This window comes from Bombina bombina, chromosome 6 (genome assembly GCF_027579735.1).
Source record: "Bombina bombina isolate aBomBom1 chromosome 6, aBomBom1.pri, whole genome shotgun sequence".
Taxonomy (NCBI): domain Eukaryota; kingdom Metazoa; phylum Chordata; class Amphibia; order Anura; family Bombinatoridae; genus Bombina; species Bombina bombina.
In genome coordinates, this window is record NC_069504.1 from 1,065,159,454 (window position 1) to 1,065,181,483 (window position 22,030).

General features: G+C 37.9%; 1 protein-coding gene across 2 annotated transcripts in view; it reads right to left on the reverse strand.

The window, feature by feature from the left end:
• Positions 1 to 15,241, reverse strand: part of TBXAS1 (thromboxane A synthase 1) — a 268,516-nt gene extending 253,275 nt beyond the window's left edge. The window contains exons 1-2 of one of the 2 annotated variants that reach the window (XM_053718933.1): positions 15,142 to 15,241; positions 12,089 to 12,124 (exon numbers count right to left, since the gene is read on the reverse strand). The gene's annotated coding sequence lies outside the window, so the exon portion shown is untranslated. Of the gene's footprint in view, positions 1 to 8,265; positions 8,381 to 12,088; positions 12,125 to 15,141 lie in introns of those variants that run through there. The other variant, XM_053718932.1, reaches the window with a different exon arrangement.
• Between the last annotated feature and the right edge of the window lie 6,789 nt (positions 15,242 to 22,030).

The window sequence follows — 22,030 nt, forward strand, 5'->3', positions numbered from 1 at the left end:
TGTATGCTATGTAGTGTGTGTTTGTATCTGCATGTATGTGTATGCTATATAGTGTGCTACTCTGCATTTTTGCTGACTTTAAAGGCCAGAATTTAGAATATTAATGGGGAATGCAGAGAGCAGTTTTAAAGAATGTATTATTAAATGTCCAATTAAGATAAAAATATTTAGCAATGTCTTTGCAAAGGCTAATTAAATTACATAGCTCACATAGCCATACCAGTGGTTTGAGCTTGTGTTTGATTTGCTGCCTAAGTGTATTAAAATATATGACTTTATTTAGAATTTTATTTATATTACTTTGGTCTCATGATTTTTTTAAGCCCCGCCCACCACATTTAAAATTTTTTGCGGGGGGGGTGTCCCTCTTTTGAATTTTGAAATGTTAGGAGGTATGCATGGGAACAAAGCAAATTTGATAATAGAAGTGAATTGGAAACTTTTTAAAGTTGTCTGAATCACAAAAGAAAATATTTGGGTTTCATATCTCTTTAAGCATAATTACACAAAGCAAAGCAGTTTTTAACAAATAAAAAAGGAGAAATATAACAGAACCTATAACTTTACCAGATTAACCTCTTTTCCAGGGAGTTGGCAGAAATATTGTCTAACACGCTGGGGCATGCAGCCTCCCATGTAGAATGACAATATTATTTTGCTGAAATCACAGATAAATACATTTTTTTCCTGAGGTCAGGTTTCTGACCAGGCCCCTTCCAGAGTGGGCAAAGAAGGTAGCCACCCCTCTTTTACGGCCTGCCATAAACCACAACAGAAACCCTGGCTGGAGTTATAGGATAATTTATCATTTCTAGTTTTGTATATCCAGTACATATACCCTTATAATCAATCCTTTTATGACATCATGAGCATTATTTTGATACCAAACATGACGTCTGTCATATTTGGTCATCCTGTACCATTAATGTGATTAAATCATGTTTTGAGATATCTCAGAATGTCACATTTGAATGACCTCAGATTGGTGTCTTCCTAGGGGCACCCTGTGTTGACATTTTTGACTCACTGTAGTGAGAAGACTCAATTGCTGATTCAGATGTAGGTTTTAAAAATCAGTGGCCCTATAAGTTTGACTTTTAGAGTTCTTGGCTATTTAAAAAAAAATGTACATAGCAAAGAAGAAAAAAGCAAAGGGAAAAAAAATTAACCCCTGACATCCTAAAATCATGAGATCTTCATGACAATATATTTTGTTCAAAAGCATATGTACATATCCTCAGCAGCAACAATGCAGTACCGAGAAGAAGCTGGGATTGGTGGTGGCGGCCCGCATTTGTCTCTATTGTAGGCGTTAAACTAGTGCAATAAAAAATGCTCTCACATATTATAGTATTTTCTTTTTGTAATTTTTCTTTAAAAGCTGTCAAAATAATAGTTATGTAAATATTGTATTTGTTTGATGTACTGCCCAGTTATTGTAAAATTATGACAACATGCAGAATATAAATAAATAGTGTTTGCTTTCGTTTTTTTAACAAGAGCTGTGTCAATTAGATTAAACTGCGTCATAAGTATTTTGCTATGTTTTGACACAAAATAAATCTGTTTAGTTAGCTGCAGGTCATAAGGGATAATGAAGCTAAACACGAGATAATTCATAGCTACATGATAGCTTAACAACCAGTTGATTATTAAAGGGACAGTCAAGTCAAAATGAAACTTTCATGATGCAGGTAGAGCACACAATTTTAAACAACTTTCCAATTTACTTACATTATCAAAATATTCACAATATTTTTATATGCACACTTTCTGAGGCACCAGAAAGATACACTGAATATACGTATATGGATTTTGTGATTGGCTGATGGCTGTCACATGATGCATTAAGAAGGAAAATAACTATTTTGACATTACTTTGACAAAAATCTACTACTCATTTGAAATTGCTTTTGCAATGCTTTCTTATAATGCATTTATTGATAATGCAAATCTACTATGTTTAGTGGTTCTTTAATACATATATAACATCTTATAGAGGCAAAGTGACTCAAATGTGTGTGCACTTTATTCCTGATTGTAGTCAAATTGTTTTAAAATATAATAACACATACACAATCATATACAACTGCAACACACACACTACACAAAAAGTGACATGTTTCTCTACTTCTTTAAAAAACAAACCAAAACTGAGGACAATATACCACCAATCACAGGCTGCATCACCTGAGCCAATAGTATGCTGTGAAGCTAATAAATATCGGGTAAAAGATAGAGCGCCCATGATATATAGTGGGGGACCCAGCTGACACTAAAATATCCCTTCCAGGATAAATAAAATATAGTTTAGAAAAATACATATAAAGTAACAGCGCTACTAAGCTAGGGTCAAGTACAGATCTGAACAAACTCTAATTTTAGAAAATTCTAACGGTTATAAAATAATTAATAGCTATATGTAGCCTAGATGTGTAATGATAGAAACAAGGTGTTAAAAAGATAACCAAATAATGGTAGCACTACTACGCTAAGATCAAAAAAAGCGAATATCTACAAACACTTTAGTAATATATTGGGTGAATAACATCTAAATAGATCACAATGGCACAAACACAAATGTAAATAATTTGGGTAAAAAAGTATGACAATTTAATAAAATTAAATATATAAAAAGGGACGTCTCCCCAGGCAGATGCTAAAATAATAGTAACAAGAAAGGAGTCAAAAAGTCATAAAGTTGTGTCCATAACTTTAAGGAGTTCAGGTGTATAACGGTATCTCCTCTGTTAAGAGGAATAATAATGAATACCTTGTTGTTGGGAGAATTATGTGGAAAATAAACCTCTTTTAGGGATTCTTAGGTGTATCCAGAAATGGCTGAAAAAGAAGAACTGGTTCTTAGTGTAGTAGTGCTGCCATTATTTGGTTATCTTTTTAACACCTTGTTTGTACCAATAGGATGCTGTGATCATGCCAAGGAGGAAGCGCACATGCATAGTACATTGTCAGTCTTATTTTTATGGTGTCATTACATTATACTAAGGGGGCTCAAAGTTATTCATTACATTTGTTTATTAAGCACTAAGGGGTCCGCCGCAGCTCGCATCTGGTGGGCTAAATTCCGCTGTCAGAATTAAGCACTGCACACGAGTGCTATTTTGCGTTCGCGTGCAATCCCGCCCCCTGTCTGTGAGCACGTGCAGGAGCTGTCAATCTCCCCATTTTGCTTTAAATCTAGCCATGTGCTTGCAAGAGAGTTCCAGACAGTATGGGGCCTATTTATCAAAGGTCTTGCGGACTTGATCCGACAGTGCGGATCAGGTCCGCAAGACCTCGCTAAATGCGGAGAGCAATACGCTCTCTGCATTTAATATTGCACCAGCAGCTCACAAGAGCTGCTGGTGCAACACCCCCTTCTGATCGGGTTGATTTCCGGCGATTCCTGTCCGCCTCATCAGAGCAGGCGGACAGGGTTATGGAGCAGCGGTCTTTAGACCGCCGCTTCATAACTGGTGTTTCTGGCGAGTCTGAAGACTCGCCAGAGACACGGGCCCACAAGCTCCCTTCGGAGCTTGATAAATGGGCCCCTATGTGTTTAGTTTTGCCACCTCAGACATATTTTTTAAAGATTCGCTTTCTTCCAGTTGTTCCACGTTCCTCTAAGTAGAAGACCATTTCCGATGTGGCCCGCTAACAAGAAAAAGACGTAGAACCCTAAAGAAAACACATAGGAAAGGAACACCGCAGGGTGCAGCTCCTAATTCCGGATGATCCTGCAGAAGGATTGGAAGCTCTGTGTAAAATGGAGAGGTGCATGCATATAATTTCTATATATGATACACAAATGTATTCGCTTTTATTCTGCCACAAGAGTGTTCATCTCCCCATAATTACTAAACACCCCACATGTGTGTTATCGGTGTAAACGATACCTAAATGATTAAAAACACCACTTCAGTCCTCTATAGTTACCCATTAAAGGGACAGTACATATCTTGATATTGTAACATAAAATTTGCACAGTAATACAACTTTGGTATATAATTTCATTATTTATTTTGCCCCCTTTTTGTAATTTAACTTTTAGATATACAGTAGGTGCACACTGTAGATGCAATCCTAGATTAAAAACTGGAACATGATAGGGCAAACATATCCCTCCTGTTAACATACGACGCGTTTCTCAGCTATGATGCCGTTTCATCATAGCTGAGAAACGCGTTGCATGTTAACAGGAGGGAAATGTTTGCCCTATCTTGTTGTTCCAGTTTTTAATCTCTTTTAATTTTTTAATAAATCCTACTTTTTTACATCTGATATTGGGACTGCCACTGATCACTTCTACTGCACACCGCCTCTATCCCCACTATATATATTGGGACTGTTCTTGCTCTATGTGGGAGCCTTGAATACCACCAGCATTATCTGCCTGACCTTTGAAGCAGCGGATTTGGGCAGTCTGTCTTTCCAGTCCTAGAAGGGAGATCTTGATTTGTCCTTGGAGACACGCTGGAAGTATCAGCAAGCTGGGTTGCTGTTGAGTACCCAGTCCGCGCCTAATAGCACTGTCTGAGTGCTCCTACCAAATGTGAGTACCCTGTTGTGGGTTTGTCTACTTCTCCCCTATCTGTTCTACTGGTACACACAAAGCGCCTCTTTTTTGTTCTCTTTTTCTCTGTACAGACATCTTCCCTAGTTGATGTGAGAAGAGTGCCGCTGCCGCCATCCATCCATGGATTTCTTCTTGTGATCTATCTGTGTTTGGATCACCTTTTTGGGACTGTGTACAGTAATTGACTATTACTCTGTTCTTACTGTTACTTGGGATATCCTATTATATACCTTGTATCCATTTCTTTTTGATTACTTGTTAGCAGTACATATTATTTACCTGTTGAGTGTTGTTTAGAGCGCCCCCTATTTAGTTACCTCCAGTGAGATAGCTATTATTAGTGTTAATATGAGTGTAACTGTACTTTCTAATGTATTTTTGAAGTGTTTTGTGAAACTTTTTTGTTGCAGAAAACTTAACTACAGCTCTTCGAGAGCGGAAAGGATTGTTGCACAATCACAATTTTTTAAGACTTGTAATATCTGTGCAAAGAAAATTGATTGCAAAAAGACCATATCACACGCAGAAAACTCATACCGCGTGACTTGTATTCTTGCCCAAGGTGTGTAATGATCACCTTTACACTAGTTCCGCCTGTTTTTCTTCCCACAACCAACACGGAACCACTATATTTTAAAACAATATGCCCCTGTGCTTACCTCTGATATATCTTTTTTTATAATATCATTCTCACACCATTTTTTTTAGAAATAACCCCTTCATCACCCCAGATAATAAAATCAAAACTTGACTCCAAAATGTGTGCTAAATATATTCATCAGTGAGTCACTGAGCACATTCTTTTTTCTTATTTTAAATCTAAAATGTTTTTAACCCCTTAACGAGCATGCTGTACCTTGTATGCCGCTGGTCGTTAAGGTTTTTTTTGGCCCATAATAGCGCAGGTCTCGTCGCCAGCGGCAAGACCACACTACTATGACTGCCCTTCTGCAGGCATCCTGAAATAGCACTATGAAAAAAAAAAAAAATTATGTTGAAAGACCAGCGACATAGTCGTTAAGGGGTTAATGGACACTCCTGAAGTGACCTGTTCAACTGTGGCAGTTGTTTATATAAGCCAACAACAACAAATTCCTAGATATGCAACATGAATTTCCTGATAGGTTCAATTTAAATGTAAACATTTTTACTAAACATGATAAAGGGATATAAAAACACTAAAAGGAAATGTTCTAATGTGTTAGAGCATTTTATTAATTCATTATTGCTTTATGTAACTATGTGTTTGACTCCTGCAAATGGGGTTAAACACATAGTTAAACTCAGTTCCAGAGCAGAAAAGCACTACTGGGCATTAGCTGTATACATGTGGAGAGCCAATGACAAGAGGCATGTGTGTGTAGCCCCCAATCACAAGCTAGCTCCCAATAGTGCATTGCTGCTCATGAGCCTACCTAGGTATACTTTTCAACAAAGGCTATAAAGAGAAAAAAGTAAATTTGATAACAGAAGTCAATTGAAAAATTCTTTTAGAATTGAATTCTCTATCTGAACCATAAAAGTGTTCAAATCCACATGCCTTTAATTTTTTTTTGCATTAAAAAGATAAAACTGTTTGATACTAAAACTAACAAGAAGTTTGTGCACAATTAATGCCTGGGGACAGATTGCTCATCGTCTGATAACTCACACAGGTCTGTTACTGAACATATATAAGGTTTCATGAGGAACTAACAGTGAAGAAAGTCCTAGCCCTCACCCACATATACTCAGGGATTACAATCAGACATTACTCAGGTAATGAATCACCAGCAGGTGCTCATACCATGCAGCAAACAAAATGCCTTACACTGGTTTAGAGCACTCTGGAATCTCAAAACCAGAAAATTAAATAGTTAAAGGGACAGTAAACACCAGAATTGTGTATTGTTTTAAAAGATAGATAATCCCTTTATTGCCCATTCTCCAGTTTTGCATAATCAACACTGTTATATTAATACAATTTTTACCTCTGTGATTACCTTATATCTAAGCCTCTACAGGTCACCCCCGTATTTCAGTTCTTTTGACAGACTTGCATTTAAGCCAATCAGTGCAGACTTCTATGTAACTCCACAAGTGTGAGCACGTTATCAATATGGCACACATGAAATAACACTCTCTAGTGGTCACAATGCATTCTGATAAGAAGCGGCCTTCAAGGTCTAAGAAATTAGCATATGAGCTTACCTAGGTTTAGTTTTCAACTAAGAATACAAAGAGAACAAAGCAAAATTGGTGATAAAAGTAAAATTGGAAAGTTACATGCCCTATCTGAATCATGAAAGTTTATTTTGGACTCAACTGTCCCTTTAAAAGATAGAGCATGCAATATTAACAGACTTTTCAAATTAGTTCTATTATCAGATTTACTTAATTATCTTGATATTGTTTGTTGAAAAGCGTACCTAGGTAGGCTCAGGTGCAGCAATGCACTACAGGGAGCAAGCTGATAAATGGTGGCTACACACATATGGCTCTTGCCATTGGCTCATCCTATGTGTTCAGCTAGCGCCCATTAGTGCCTTGTTTCTCTGCATGTGACTTTACAGCCAGGGAGCCAATCAGCAGAGGCAGTTGCGTGTCCTTATCAACCACCTGATGTGTTATACACAGAAGCTGTGGTTCCCTAATGGGGCTTTACTCCTGCAAAGATTTCGATGGTGATAAGTGCAAAAATGACATGCCCTAACAAATTGTGCACTACAATATCCCTTTAAAGAAATGTCAATAATAATAATGTTAAGAACTATTTTGGTGTCTTGCCATATACGGACCAATAAATGAACTGACAACACAGTGTAATGAATTCAGCTAGTGAAGCAGCGAGACCATGCCTGGAAGCCTCTCTAATGCATGGAATGTGTATCTTTTGCTTATGTGAAGGCTTAAGGGACATTGTGCACTAGATTTGTCTTTGCATAAATGTTTTGTAGATGATGCATTTAAATAGCCCCGCTGGGAGTGTTTTATTAACAATTTATAGTTTTGCTTATTTTTTCTAATAACATTGTGATTATTACCAGACTCCTAACCAAGCCCCACAGTGTCAGATGAATACGTGCGTTTACAGACTCCTGCTGGCTCCTGTTTATGTAATCTGTGTTTTCATATGCAGGGAAGGGGGGGGGGGGTCTGTTCTTCTTGTTTTCCCAGACTCTTTCACTGGGTGTCCCAGTCAACCTAATCGACAGTGCTAAACTGGGAGCTTCTAAGTAAGTATTTAAAAGGTTTTATTCTGGAGTTTTAGATCAGCATCTGTGCATATTCTTCTTTATAGTAGAGTGTATCACATGCAGTTATAAAAATGTCTGTTAAACCCCCTCTGAATTAGATTACACTAAGGCTCATTAGCCGTTAGGCACAAATGCTCATGGTCAGCCAATCAGTATTAGCAGGAAGAGCCTATGAACCAATGAGCATTAGCAGGAAGTACCGATCAGTAAATCAGACAGCAGAAAGTACAACATTGATACAGTTGTATTGTTTCAACTAGACATGGGCACCGGCAGAAAATTCTGTTCAGCCAAATCTCTCAGACCGAATATTCAGAAAAATTGGTTTTACGAATACCTTGCTCTTCGGTATTTTAAACAAAGCTATTAATGAATATTTGTGGGACATTATGCATTTGTTTTCCTTAAGCAAATATTAATGTTCCTTTGCTACAGGTGAAGTGTTATACTTACCTATCGCACGCTGGAGAGCTACGCTAATCCCAACACTTCTTCACAGATCTTCAGTCCGCACTAATAGTATTTATTTGTTTTCTTTAAATTTCGTGGCGTATTCATTCAGATATTCCTTTCATGAAAACGAAACAAGTATCCATGTTTCATAATGAATTTGTAACTAAACAAATGCATGTCTAGTTTCAACTTAGATAACTTTACTTTATATTTTCAGGCAAAAAAAAAAAAAAAAGCACTGCTCTTTCATACAAATGACAGATAAAATGAGTACCGTCCCTTTAATTATAAATTAATTTAACTGCAGCTTTTTCACTCACGGATTGGTAAAATCAGAGCACACACCTATTCACACTCGTCCCTAATTGGTCACAGCAAAGCACAAGAATTCCACTTGGCTTTTCAACTGCTTTATTGGCAAAACTTGTAACAAAGCTACAATGTAAAACGCTTATATAACACTTATTTTGTATACAGATCTTCTGCAATGCAGTGTATACTTGCTAGTATATGCTATTCAGATAAAATATGTCATTAAATAGTTTGAGTCATTGATGTGAATTTTATAAAATAACATTTCCTAGTAAAAACAGTGCATTATACTAATACTATTATTGTTTTTAATGCTATTACTGCTGACTGTACACAGAAACATAGTTAAAGTTCTGGAGATTTTTCTTTTACATAATCAAGAAATACCTCTAGGCAAAGCTAAAAATCAGTACAAACTGTCTATTCATGTCAGGTTAAAGGAATAATAGACAATAAAATTAAATCACTCCTTATAAGCAATTTAAAATGTATCCCACTTCTGAAATCTGGCTTATTCAATGTTAAAATCTGTAATGCATTAAAACATTTTATATGGCCCTCAACTGCCTATATGGTTAAACCTTTTTGTTTTTTCCTTTCTTTTCAGAAGGTGGTATGCCAATCAAAAGCGTATCGCTTGCACTACAGAGGCTACAAACTGCGCTCTCCTGTTTTCTCTGCTGAGCCGTATTAGATGCGCACCTGCCCAAGGTGTGAGGTTGTCCTGGGCAAAATTGGATTGGAAGTTGGGGCAACATATAATTAAAAAATGGAGGATGGAATTTATTTAACAATTGCAAAGCCAGATTTCAGAAACAGGTATGATTCAAATAGCTTATCAGGGGTAAGTGTATGGAAGAGAGGGGTTTTGTTGTTGTCTGTGTCTTTAATTTTTCAAGCAAGACAGTCAGCACGTTCTCTGTTTGTTTAGCCTGTGACCAAAAAATAAATAATAATAAAAAAAAGACTGTGTGCTTAAATATTAATGTTTCACAAGCTGTAGTAGAAGCCTGTTCTAACTCGCCCATACTGCCCAAAAGAGTTCAAATGGTGCGTATAGAAAAGGTAGTCTCACAAAAATCCCAGAATTATTGAAGCGCTTATATAACTCTTTCATTTCCAAACTGTGAGCCTGTAGTGGAAATGTCCAGAATTCCACTGCCCTGTAATCACATTCTATATTTTGTACATTTTTCATATCATTTAACCACATATTTAATTTCTGCAGCAGAGCAGGATTCAGAGAGCACATTCAATTTTAAATAACATTCCAATTTACTTCTATTATCTAATTTGTTAATCCCCATGCGCTACTGGGAACTAACTGAACACACTGGGTGAGTCAATGCAAAAAGGCATATATGTGCAGCCACCAATCATCAGCTAGCTCCCAGTAGAGTGCATTGCAGCCCCTGAGCCTTCCTAGGTATGCTTTTTAACAAAGGACTCCAAGATAATAAAGTAAATCTGATAATAGAACTCATTTAAAAAGTCTGTTAAAATTGCCTGCTCTGTCTTTTCCACCAAGGGGACAAGCAAATTAGATAATAGAAATAAATTGGAAAGTTATTTAAAATTAAATGTGCTCTCTGAATCTGAAAGTGTTTAGCACCTTTGCAGGGTTTAAACACATAGTTACATGGAGGCAGCAGTGCAATAATAAATTGCTGTGACAAATTAGACCATTTTCTTTTGTACATTTCTGTCCAGGGATTACTTGCTCACTGCAGAAACTTATTTATATGTCTCTGGCCACATCAAAGGAGATAAAATAGACTATAGCAAAGGGTATATTCCTGAGCTGCTAAACAATGCAAATGTTTCTAACAAAAGGATAGTTCTATATGTTTTTACAATAATAATTCTGTACACCGACCTTTTAGCAATTCATTACCACAAGTTTATTAGCAATTTGGAGATATTCAAAATAGCAAACCAAGATAACAGGTTTTATTTTTTTGCCCATCAAAAAAACAGAAAACAAAAAAAACAGATAACTTCAAAATCATGTTTACTGAATTTATATTTTCTTTTACATTGCACATAATTCACTATGTTATGTGATATCTGCTGTGAGCGCTCACGCATAGAAGCCGCAGAAGAATATCACTTGCATCATGTGTCCCGTCCCTACAGACTCAATGTCTTTTAGAAGGAAGATTTTTTGCCACTTAGATAGAGTTACCATAACAACTATTGAATTGGAGACCTGGCTGTATTCACGATGTGGCTATCAGAGGCATCATTAAGGCCCTTTTCAGATATTTTTATTCTGACAAGGATGTTTGTTTATCTGCAAGATGTGAAATCTGAGGTGTAATAATCCCATTGTGTGAAACAACCTAACAGCTCAACTGGTATTTTAAATTTCATGCTAAAAATTTAGGAGCCATATAATAAAACCTTGCATCAGACCAGATATCCCATTTACTGCCTTGTATCCATTTTGTTTAAATCCATGCACAATAGATAAGATATAGATTTTGATTTCTGATATTTAAAGGGCTGATTTCTGCTATATAGTTCCTTCGAAAACGTAATTTTAGAATTCATGTCTATGTGTTTAACCCCTTCAAAGGTTAAAGTGCTGCTCAGCTGCCACAGAAAAAGAACTACTAGTCCCGAGCAGAATCTGATGGGGACTAATTCAGCAGCTGAAGTCGCACAACCCAGCTGTGCGTTTGCCTCTGCTAATTGGGTCACCGGAAGTTTCCGCTCGGGACCAGCAGTTAGTACTTTACCTTTCAGTAGTGCTAAAATGACATGTTACAAAACACTTTTATACTATAATGGCCCTTTAATAAAAATGATTTGTTAAAAGGACATAAAAGTACAAAAATAAAATGCTGTAATGTTAGAGCATTTAATCATTTCACCGTTGCTTACAAATAACTGGGCCAGAATACAAAGTGGAGCGCTAAATATTTCTTGCGTGCAAGCGATATTAGAGCTCCACTTTGTAATACCTGTTCACGATAATCTGCGCTGGTATTACAAGTTAATCGCAATGTGAACGCAAGCTTGCATTCGTATTGCTAGGAAGCATTGCGCTCATGAGAGTCACAGACGGCATCAGAACCTCGCACAGCAAAGGAGGTAAGTAGCGCAGCGATGGGCAGCATTTTTTAAATATATATGAATATATACATATATATATTTATGTGTTAATATGTATGTATGTATTCATATACACATATAATTTACGTTGTGGTCTATGGGAACACGCAATTTTTTTCTATGCACTCCCATAAAAATCTATTTTTTTTGAGGGATTTATAGTGCACCCACGATATCCAACATGCAAATGTTAGCGTGACCTAGAGTATTGCTCGAGCGATAACTTTGGATGCACAATAGAATCTAGGCCATAATATGCTACATTTCCCAGTAATAGCAGTTATTTTGGCGCCATAAGTAAAAATATCAAGCATGCATTACAAACAATATTAAGACTAAAATAAAACACACATTTGGAGTAAAGAATGAATAGTATTAATATTTAGTTCCTTACTTATTCAGCTATCTTCTTTCTTCAGCAACTTTCTGCCTGCAATGGAAAAATAAAGAAATCTATATAAGTAGCAATTAAGAATGAGAGGCCTATCTTTATCAGAAGCACTCGGTACGGAGACAAAACAGTCGCTATGGTTTACAAACCAATGCTGAGTGAGAGCTTCTAGGAATGTGGTGTCCTTGGTGCACAATATGTCTAACTTAAAGGGACAGTAAAGTCAAAATTAAAAACTGTCATGACTCAGATAGAGCATGCAATTTTAAAAAATATTTCCAATTTACTTATATTTTCCAATTTGCTTTGTTCTCTTAGTATTATTTGTTGAAGTGTAAACCTAGGCAGGCTGATAGGAGCGTGCATGTGTCAACAGCAGTCTATGGCAGCAGTGTTTGCAACTATGTATAACATTGCTATAAACACCATTGCAAACACGTGCACGCTCCTAGGATTACTAAGCAACAGTGAAATAATTAAAGGGACATAAAACCCCAAATTCTCCTTTCATGATTTAGATAGAACATAACATTTTAAACAACTTGTTTTAAAACAAATTTCCACTTTACTTCTGTTATCAATTTGTTTTTGTTTTCTGTTTCCAAGCAGGAAGTTAAGTCCAGGAGCGTGCACGTGTCTGCCGCACTATATGGCAGCAGTTTTACAAGCATGTTATACATTAGTAACAGCACTAGATGGCAGCATTTTTTCCTGCCATGTTGTGTTCTAGGCATGTGCACCATACCTATCTAGGTATCTCTTCAACAAAGAATAACATGATAATGAAGTAAAGTTGATAATAGAAGTAAATTGGAAGATTTTTAAAAATTGTATTCTCTATCTGAATCATAAAAAAACATGTTTGGGTTTCATGTCCCTTTAAGGACACCAAAAGAACTAAGAAAATGTGATAATAGAAGTAGATTGGGAAGTTATTTAAAATTCCATGCTCTGTCCAATCAACTTAAGTTTAATTTTGACTTTACGGTCTCTAACTCTTTTAGTAAAAAAAAAAAAATATGATTTCATGATTCAGATAGGCAACTTTCTAATTTACTCCTGTTATCAATTTTCTTCATTCTCTTGGTATCTTTATTTGAAAAAGCAGGAATGTAATCTAAGAAGCCCGCCCATTCTTGGTTCAGCACCTGGGTAGTGCTTGCTGATTGGTGGCTAAATGTTTGTGTGTGTCTATGAATGTGTGTGTGCCTTTGAATGTTTCTGTGTGCCTTTGAATGTTTGTGTGTGTCTGTGAGTGCCTGTGTGCCTTTGAATGTGTGTGTGTCTGTGAGTGCCTGTGTGCCTTTGAATGTTTGTGTGTGTCTGTGAGTGCCTATGTGCCTTTGAATGTTTGCGTGTCTGTAAATGCCTGTGTGGCTTTGAATGCTTGTGTGTCTGCGAGTGCCTGTGTGCGTTTGAATGTTTGTGTGTCTGTAAATGCCTGTGTGCATTTGAATGTCTGTGTGTCTGTGAGTGCCTGTGTGCCTTTGAATGTTTGTGTGTCTGTGAGTGCCTGTGTGCCTTTGAATGTTTGTGTGTCTGTGAGTGCCTGTGTGCTTTTGAATGTTTGTGTGTGCCTGTGAGTGCCTGTGTGCCTTTAAATGTTTGTGTGTCTGTGAGTGCCTGTGTGCCTTTGAATGTTTGTGTGTCTGTGAGTGCCTGTGTGCCTTTGAATGTTTGTGTGTCTATAAGTGCCTGTGTGCCTTTGAATGTTTGTGTGTGTCTGTGAGTGCCTGTGTGCCTTTGAATGTTTGTGTGTGTCTGTGAGTGCCTGTGTGCCTTTAAATGTTTGTGTGTGTCTGTGAGTGCCTGTGTGCCTTTGAATGTGTGTGTGTCTGTGAGTGCCTGTGTGCCTTTGAATGTTTGTGTGTGTCTGTGAGTGCCTGTGTGCCTTTAAATGTTTGTTTGTTCATGAGTGCCTGGTTGCCTTTGAATGTTTGTGTGTCTGTGAGTGCCTGTGTGCCTTTGAATGTTTGTGTGTGTCTGTGAGTGCCTGTGTGCCTTTGAATGTGTGTGTCTCTGTGAGTGCATGTGTGCCTTTGAATGTGTGTGTGTCTGTGAGTGCCTGTGTGCCTTTGAATGTTTATGTGTCTGTGAGTGCCTGTGTGCCTTTGAATGTTTGTGTGTCTGTGAGTGCCTGTGTGTGTGAGTGCCTGTGTGCATTTAAATGTTTGTGTGTCTGAGTGCCTTTAAATGTTTGTGTGTCTGAGTGCCTGTGTGCCTTTGAATGTTTCTGTGTGTCCGAGTATCTCTGTATGTCTGAGTGTGTGTGCCTTTGAAAGTTTCTGTTTGTGTGTGTATATGTCTATGAGTGTGCATGCCTTTGAATGTTTTGTTTCTGTGTGCCTGAGTCTGCAGGCTTTTAACCTTTTAATGCCGTTATGCCGTTCTATTCCATCATAATTATACTGGGCTTTAGAGCCATTATGACGGAATAGAACGTCATAGCCAACGGCTGTCCTGAAGCCTACTGCTCTTCCTGGATTTGATCGCGTTCTGGAGGGCTTTCCTAGGGTTATAGGGACGCCCCCCAGAACAGTTGTTCCAATGTATACACATTAACCCCGACAGGAAAGGGTTAAATATTGAAAAATGTAACCTCTATTGGGTTCATATGTGTGTTTATCTGGCTCTGATACTATCCACTGACCTCCCCACACGTCACTGCATCAGAAAAGGGTTTTGTGACTAATAGCAGCAAAAAACAACCTGTAACATGTCAATATGCCATTTACTGCTATTGTTTTTACCACCACAAATGTCCCGACATCTGATACTGTAGTAGCTGATAGCTGTGCAATCTGCTGGTGTTATTGTACAACCACAAATGTAATGATTTATTTGCCGTAGTTCATATCGGCAGGGCTTTTGCTGCTTTACAGTAAAGCTGGTGTCATTTGCTTCTATTATACATTTGGTCCATGCGTGACTGGGAGTCCCTAAAAGTCCTGAAAACGTAAATCAACACCACTGCCTTTGGAGTATTTCCAACAGATGGAAAAAAAGTTCTCTACTATTTAATAATAATTTGGTGTTATACAAAATGTTAGCCCCACCTACAGCCGGAACTTCTGAAGCTTGGTAAGTAGATTCTACAGATTCCTGGTACCTTTAAAAATCAGTTTAGAAGTTACTGGGATCTTTAGATTCAGTCTGAAAATAACAATATTTGTACATATACATTAAAATGTACTAACACATCAAATTTACATTACTAAATAAATAATCAGATTATAGCCTGCAGTAATACAGAATTCCATTACACTCTCACCCAACATTAACTCATTCAGAGCTGATAATAAGGAGCTATATTTTGATGTGTAAAATCCATTTTCCCTATAGACTTTCCCCAGCTCTGCTCCCCTACATGGATACATTGTATAAAACTCTCAGCTTACATATTTGTACACATTTCAGCAGGTTTTTATACATATGCAACTGTATCCTTTACACAGGACAATGTTAGTACTAACTATAAAGGCACAAACTGCTGATAAAATAACATTAGCAAAGCCTTATGGTACATCTCACTTCACACTCAAACAGTTTTAAAGGGACAGGCACATGAAACCCACATCACATTTAAAGCAACAACTGACACCAAATGTAGTCTCTTAAAGGGACAGACCACAGTATCTGAACACACACAACCACACACAAGCTCAAATTCTTAAAGGGACAGGCACACACAACATGCATAGCCTTAAAGGGACAATTCACATCACACTTAGTACTGACTAGATTTCTTAGATAATCTTGCGTGAGTAAGGCTCTGAGTGTGGGTGCTGCGCATGTAGAGTGAGCTATCTCCATCCCTTTAAGGTTGTGTAGGTTGTGTGTGTGCCTGTACCTTAAGGATTGTCTGTGCGTGTCGTGAGCTGCTCCTTTAATGCTGGTGTTTCTTGTGCATACTGTAATATGTGTGTGTGGAGTGATACGTCCCTTTAAAGGTTGAGTGGTGTTTGCCTGCACCTTTAGTGTATACCTGGGGTGAGCTGTTCTTTGAAGGCTGCGTGTTGTGTGTGTGTGTGTGTGTGTGTGTCTGTACCTTTAAGACTGTGTGCACATGGTGTGAGTCACTTTGTGTGTGTGCTTGTCTCTTTAAGACTTGTGGGTTGAGCTGTCCCTTTAACGTTGCATGTGGTGGGAGCTGTACCTTTAAAGCTGCATGCGTCGTGCTTGTGAATACTGTGATCTGTCCCTTTAAGAACATATTTAGTGAATATTGTGTGAGAGTGCATTGTGTGAGAGTGTGTGTTCCTTTATGGCTGTGTGAGCATGGAGTTAGCTGTCCCTCCAAGGCTGTGTATTTGTGCACCTGTACAATTAAGAATGTGCATGTGAGGGACCTTTAAGGCTGTGTGCCTTGGGTATTTGTGTGTGTGTGCGGTGTAAGTTGTCCCTTTAAATGCTGTGTGTGTTTGTGTGAGTGTGCTTGCCTTGTCCCATGCAATGTTGGGTGTGTTTGTGCACAAACTGTGATCTTTCCCTTTAAGACTGTGTGTGTGATGTGACTGTGTGCAAGTGGTGTAAGCTGTAACTTTAAAGGCTGTGTGTTTTGTGTGTGCGTGCCAGTCCCTTTAAGGCTGAGCATCTCTTTAAGGCTGTGTGTGTGCTGTATGTGCATCTCCCTTTAAGGCTTTCAGTTTGTGCATTGTTGTGTGTGCAGCATACTGTGATCTGATTGTATGTGTTGTGTAAGTTGTGCCTTTAAAGTCTGTGTGGGTTGTGCATGCCTGTCCCTTTAAGACTTTTTGAGCGTGCAGTGAATTGCACCTTTAAAGGGATATGAAGCCGGAAAAAAATGCATTTTGTGCTTTAGAAAGAGCAAATCATATTAAAAAAGATTTCCAATGTACTTCTATTATTAAATTTGCTTTGTTCCCATTAAATTCAGTGTTGAAGAGATACCTAGGTTGGCATATGGAGCTAGTGCTGTTACAAGTGGATAACATTGAGCATACGACCCTGCTTTTCAACAAAGGGTATCATGAGAACAAAGAAAAATTAACAATAGAATTAAATTAGAAAGTTGCTTAAAATCACATATTCTATCTGAATCATGAAAAAATGGGTTTCATATTCCTTTAAGGTTGTGCTTATACAGTTAGTAGTGACAGGGTTAAAGATGCAGTTACATATCTATAAAAACCTGCTGAAATGTATACAAATATGTAGGCTGAGGGTGTCATACAATGTATCCCTGTAGGTGAGCCGAGATCATTTGCTGGCTGGGGAAAGTCTATGGGGAAAATGGATTTTACAGCCCAAAATATAACTCCCCATTATTGTTCCTGTAGATAGAAACAGAACAGTATTATTGGTGCACTCATTTTGAAGTAAAATAATTTAGAAAGCTAAACTCAAACTTTTTAAGAAAAGTTAAATTCACATAGAACAAAATATCTATTTGATCAGATTCAACTAATCTGTACCTAGAAAACACCTTTTGATACGTTTAACTTGTATCTTCAAATCCCATTGCACATAACAGATGTGCTGCCTCTAGTGTCATCAGTGCCAGCTGCCCCTCTGTAAAACACCCTCTTACCTGTGTGACCATGCCCGTCTGCAGCACCTATTCACAAGAGCTGCAATACTAGCGACTACCGCACAGAGGAGCCTGTGTATTGTTCCTGATGACTGCCGGGACATGTAGTTCCACATTATATCTAGGCATAAAATCTGGAGGGGAGCATGTTAGAAAAGAAAACTACAACACCCAATAGCGCGCCACTTACATGTGGTGTGACTGTCAAAAGTGTTTCTGGGAAATGTAGTTCCTTTGTGCAATATATTGCCTTGCAATTAGAGACATGGATAAAGAAAGGTGTGCCAGTTATCAAATAGACTGCTGGTACAAACTTGCGTGTTCCTGTTTTGTAATTTATATTTTGTAAAAAGATTTTATAATAAGTGAGCCTGGAATTATAAATAGCAGAGTGTCTGAAATAGTTCTCAGGTGGCATTAGAGATTTCAAATCTTTTTCACTGAGTTAAAGCCTTTAACTGCTTAAATTCTGTAAAAATAACAAATAATATGTAAAAATAATATTTATTGATACAAACATTTTTTTTGTTTAGCTATGGGCAAATTTTGTGTTTGGAAATGCATATTCCAGTTATTAAAGTTATGGAAAGAGGAGCACCAAATAGATGTATAACACAACGTAAGGGTTAACTTTTTTGTGCCTTTGGGGAAGCTAGAAGTGCCAGTACTGGTAGGTGCTGCTGAGCTATGATGTCAGCAGAAGTGGGAGGTGAGCAGAGGGGTTATAAGTCCCTACAGGCAGGAAATAGGCATCTTACCTGTTTGCTGTTTTTCCAGGAACAGCATGAGAAAGTTTGTAATTCACCCAAGGCTCCTGAACACTTCTCAGGTGATGTAATTCTTCCTTCCTCTTCTGTCTCTTCTGTTCTTCCCTTTCTCTTATTTTCCTTTCTTTCTTCCTGTTTCCCAATTTGTCACTGTTTATTCTATGACTGTTCTACCTTCTTCTGGTCTTATATTTTTTTCTACTCCTTTGGCCTTTATTTCTGTTTATTTTTCCTCCTCTTTAGTGGTTCATCTGTCCCTTTTTGTCAGTCATCTGCTCCAGGGGAGTGGGAAGTCTTTTCTCACACTGCCACTGATGATCCAATTTTGGCTGGAGCTGACAGTGCCTATGTTCTTAGTCAAGCTACAGCTCTGAACCTCTATGGTGCTGTTCAGGCCCCATCTTGCCTCTGGCTCGTGCATCAAGGTTGTGCCCACCTTGGGTATAAACTATAACCTTATGAGTTAACTGCTCTGTATTAATATGATGAGTATGTATACTCTGATGAATATGCTGTGATGTATATTGATGGAATATCTATACACTTATCGTGAACATGCTGTACTGTATAATGATGTGAGTATCTATAAACTGATGAGTATGCGTATCTATAAATAGTTAATGACCACATAGGCATAAGCCTATGTATAGATTGGCTGCTATGGGCCCCCCAGAACTTGGGCCCTGGTGCCACTGCGCCTGCTGCACCAAAGGTAGTTCTTCAGCTGGTGCTGAAATGCTTATGGCCCAACATTGCTTTTTAGCGCTAGGCATGTTTCCAGGTTGCATAATGTCATCACTGACTTCCTTTCACGTTTTCACTGGGACAGGTTTATGAAAGTACCACCCCAAGCAGCTGCCAGAGGTGATGTTTGTCCTCATCTCTGGCAGGTGATGAGTTCTGGGGAAATGCGGTAAGGCTTAAGAGAGGTTCACTGGTGGCTAGGACTTGGGAGGCATACAGCACATGAGCCATCTTTGCCCTTATTTAATGAGTGGTTGATGTTACTTGATAAAGGTTTGTTAAGAGGGGCTATAGATGGGCATGTAGTGGCAGTGTCCTTTTCTCTTGTTAAGTGTATCCAGTCCACGGATCATCCATTACTTATGGGATATATTCTCCTTCCCAACAGGAAGTTGCAAGAGTCCACCCACAGCAAAGCTGCTATATAGCTCCTCCCCTAACTGCCATTACCAGTCATTCTCTTGCAAGTCTCAACATAGATAGGAGGTCGTGAGAGTCTGTGGATTTTTATACTTAGTTTATTTCTTCAATCAAAAGTTTGTTATTTTTAAATGGCACCGGAGTGTGCTGTTTATCTCAGGCAGTATTTGGAAGAAGAATCTGCCTGCGTTTTTTCTATGATCTTAGCAGACGTAACTAAGATCCAGTTGCTGTTCTCACACATTCTGAGGAGTAAGGTACTTCAGAGGGGGAATGGCGTGCAGGTTTTCCTGCAAATAAGGTATGTGCAGTAAAATATTTTTCTAAGGAATGGAATTGACTAAGAAAATACTGCTGATACCGAAGTAATGTAAGTACAGCCTTTAAATGCAGTGAAAGCGACTGGTACCAGGCTGATTGATAGAGATATATGCTAAGGTATGTGCAGTAATATATTTTTCTAAGGAATGGAATTGACTAAGAAAATACTGCTGATACCGAAGTAATGTAAGTAAAGCCTTAAATGCAGTGATAGCGACTGGATCAGGCTTATTAATAGACATACATACTCTTATAAGAATGTGTTTTAAAACGTTTGCTGGCATGTTTAATCGTTTTTTAACATATGTTTGGTGATAAAACTTATTGGGGCCTAATTTTTCCACATGGCTGGCTTAAATTTTGCATAGAAACAGTTATAGGGAAGGTAATCCACAGCTCAGCTGTGGCAGTTTTGTTGTGTCTGTTTAAACCCTTAGTGACCAGAGCACTTTTCCATTTTCTGTCCGTTTGGGACCAAGGCTATTTTTACATTTCTGCGGTGTTTGTGTTTAGCTGAAATTTTCCTCTTACTCATTTACTGTACCCACACATATTATATACCGTTTTTCTCGCCATTAAATGGACTTTCTAAAAATACCATTATTTTCATCATATCTTATCATTTACTATAAAAAAAATTATAAAATATGAGGAAAAATGGAAAAAAACACACTTTTTCTAACTTTGAACCCCAAAATCTGTTACATATCTACAACCACCAAAAAACACCCATGCTAAATTGTTTCTAAATTTTGTCCTGAGTTTAGAAATACCCAATGTTTACATCTTCTTTGCTTTTTTTGTAACTTATAGGGCCATAAATACAAGTAGCACTTTGCTATTTTCAAACCATTTTTTTTCAAAATTAACACTAGTTACATTAGAACACTAATATCTTTCAGGAATCCCTGAATATCAATTGACATGTATATATTTTTTTTTAGAAGACATCCCAAATTATTGATCTAGGCCCATTTTGGTATATTTCATGCCACCATTTCACCGCCAGATGCGATCAAATACAAAAAATTGTTCACTTTTTCACAAATTTTTTCACAAACTTTCAGTTTCTCACTGAAATTATTTACATACTGCTTGTGCAATTATGGCATAAATGGTTGTAAATTCTTCTCTGGGATCCCCTTTGTTCAGAAATAGCAGACATATATGGCTTTGGCATTGCTTTTTGGTAATTAGAAGGCCGCTAAATGCCACTGCGCACCACACGTGTATTATGCCCAGCAGTGAAGGGGTTAATTAGGGAGCATGTAAGGAGCTTTTTGGGGTAATTTTAGCTTTAGTGTAGTGTAGTAGACAACCCCAAGTATTGATCTAGGCCCATTTTGGTATATTTCATGCCACCATTTCACCGCCAAATGCGATCAAATTAAAAAAAACGTAAAATTTTTCACAATTTTAGGTTTCTCACTGAAATAATTTACAAACAGCTTGTGCAATTATGGCACAAATGGTTGTAAATGCTTCTCTGGGATCCCCTTTGTTCAGAAATAGCAGACATATATGACTTTGGAGTTGCTTTTTGGTAATTAGAATGCTGCTAAATGGCGCTGCGCATCACACGTGTATTATGGCTAGCAGTGAAGGGGTTAATTAGGTAGCTTGTAGGGAGCTTGCAGGGTTAATTTTAGCTTTAGTGTAAAGATCAGCCTCCCACCTGAAACATCAGACCCCCTGATCCCTCCCAAACATCTCTCTTCCCTCCCCTACCCCACAAATGTCCCCGCCATCTTAAGTACTGGCAGAAACTCTGCCAGTACTAAAATAAAAGGTATATTTGGGCTTTTTTGTGCATTTTTTGTTAGCATATTTACATATGCTTCTGTGTAGGGATCCCCCTTAGCCCCCAACCTCACTGATCCCCCACTAAACAGCTCTCTAACCCTCCCCCTCTGACTTAATGTGCGCCATCTTGGGTACTGGCAGCTGTCTGCCAGTACCCAGTTTAGTGAAAAATAATGCTTTTTTTAAAATAAAATATGTCCCTTTTCTGTAGTGTAGCTTTCCCCCCCCCCAAGACCAACCCCCCACCCCTTCCAGATCCCTTAGATGGTTTTGAAAAAAGTTTATTTCATTTTTTTTTTACTTTAACTTTTTTACTTTTCTGTAGTGTAGCGGTTCCCA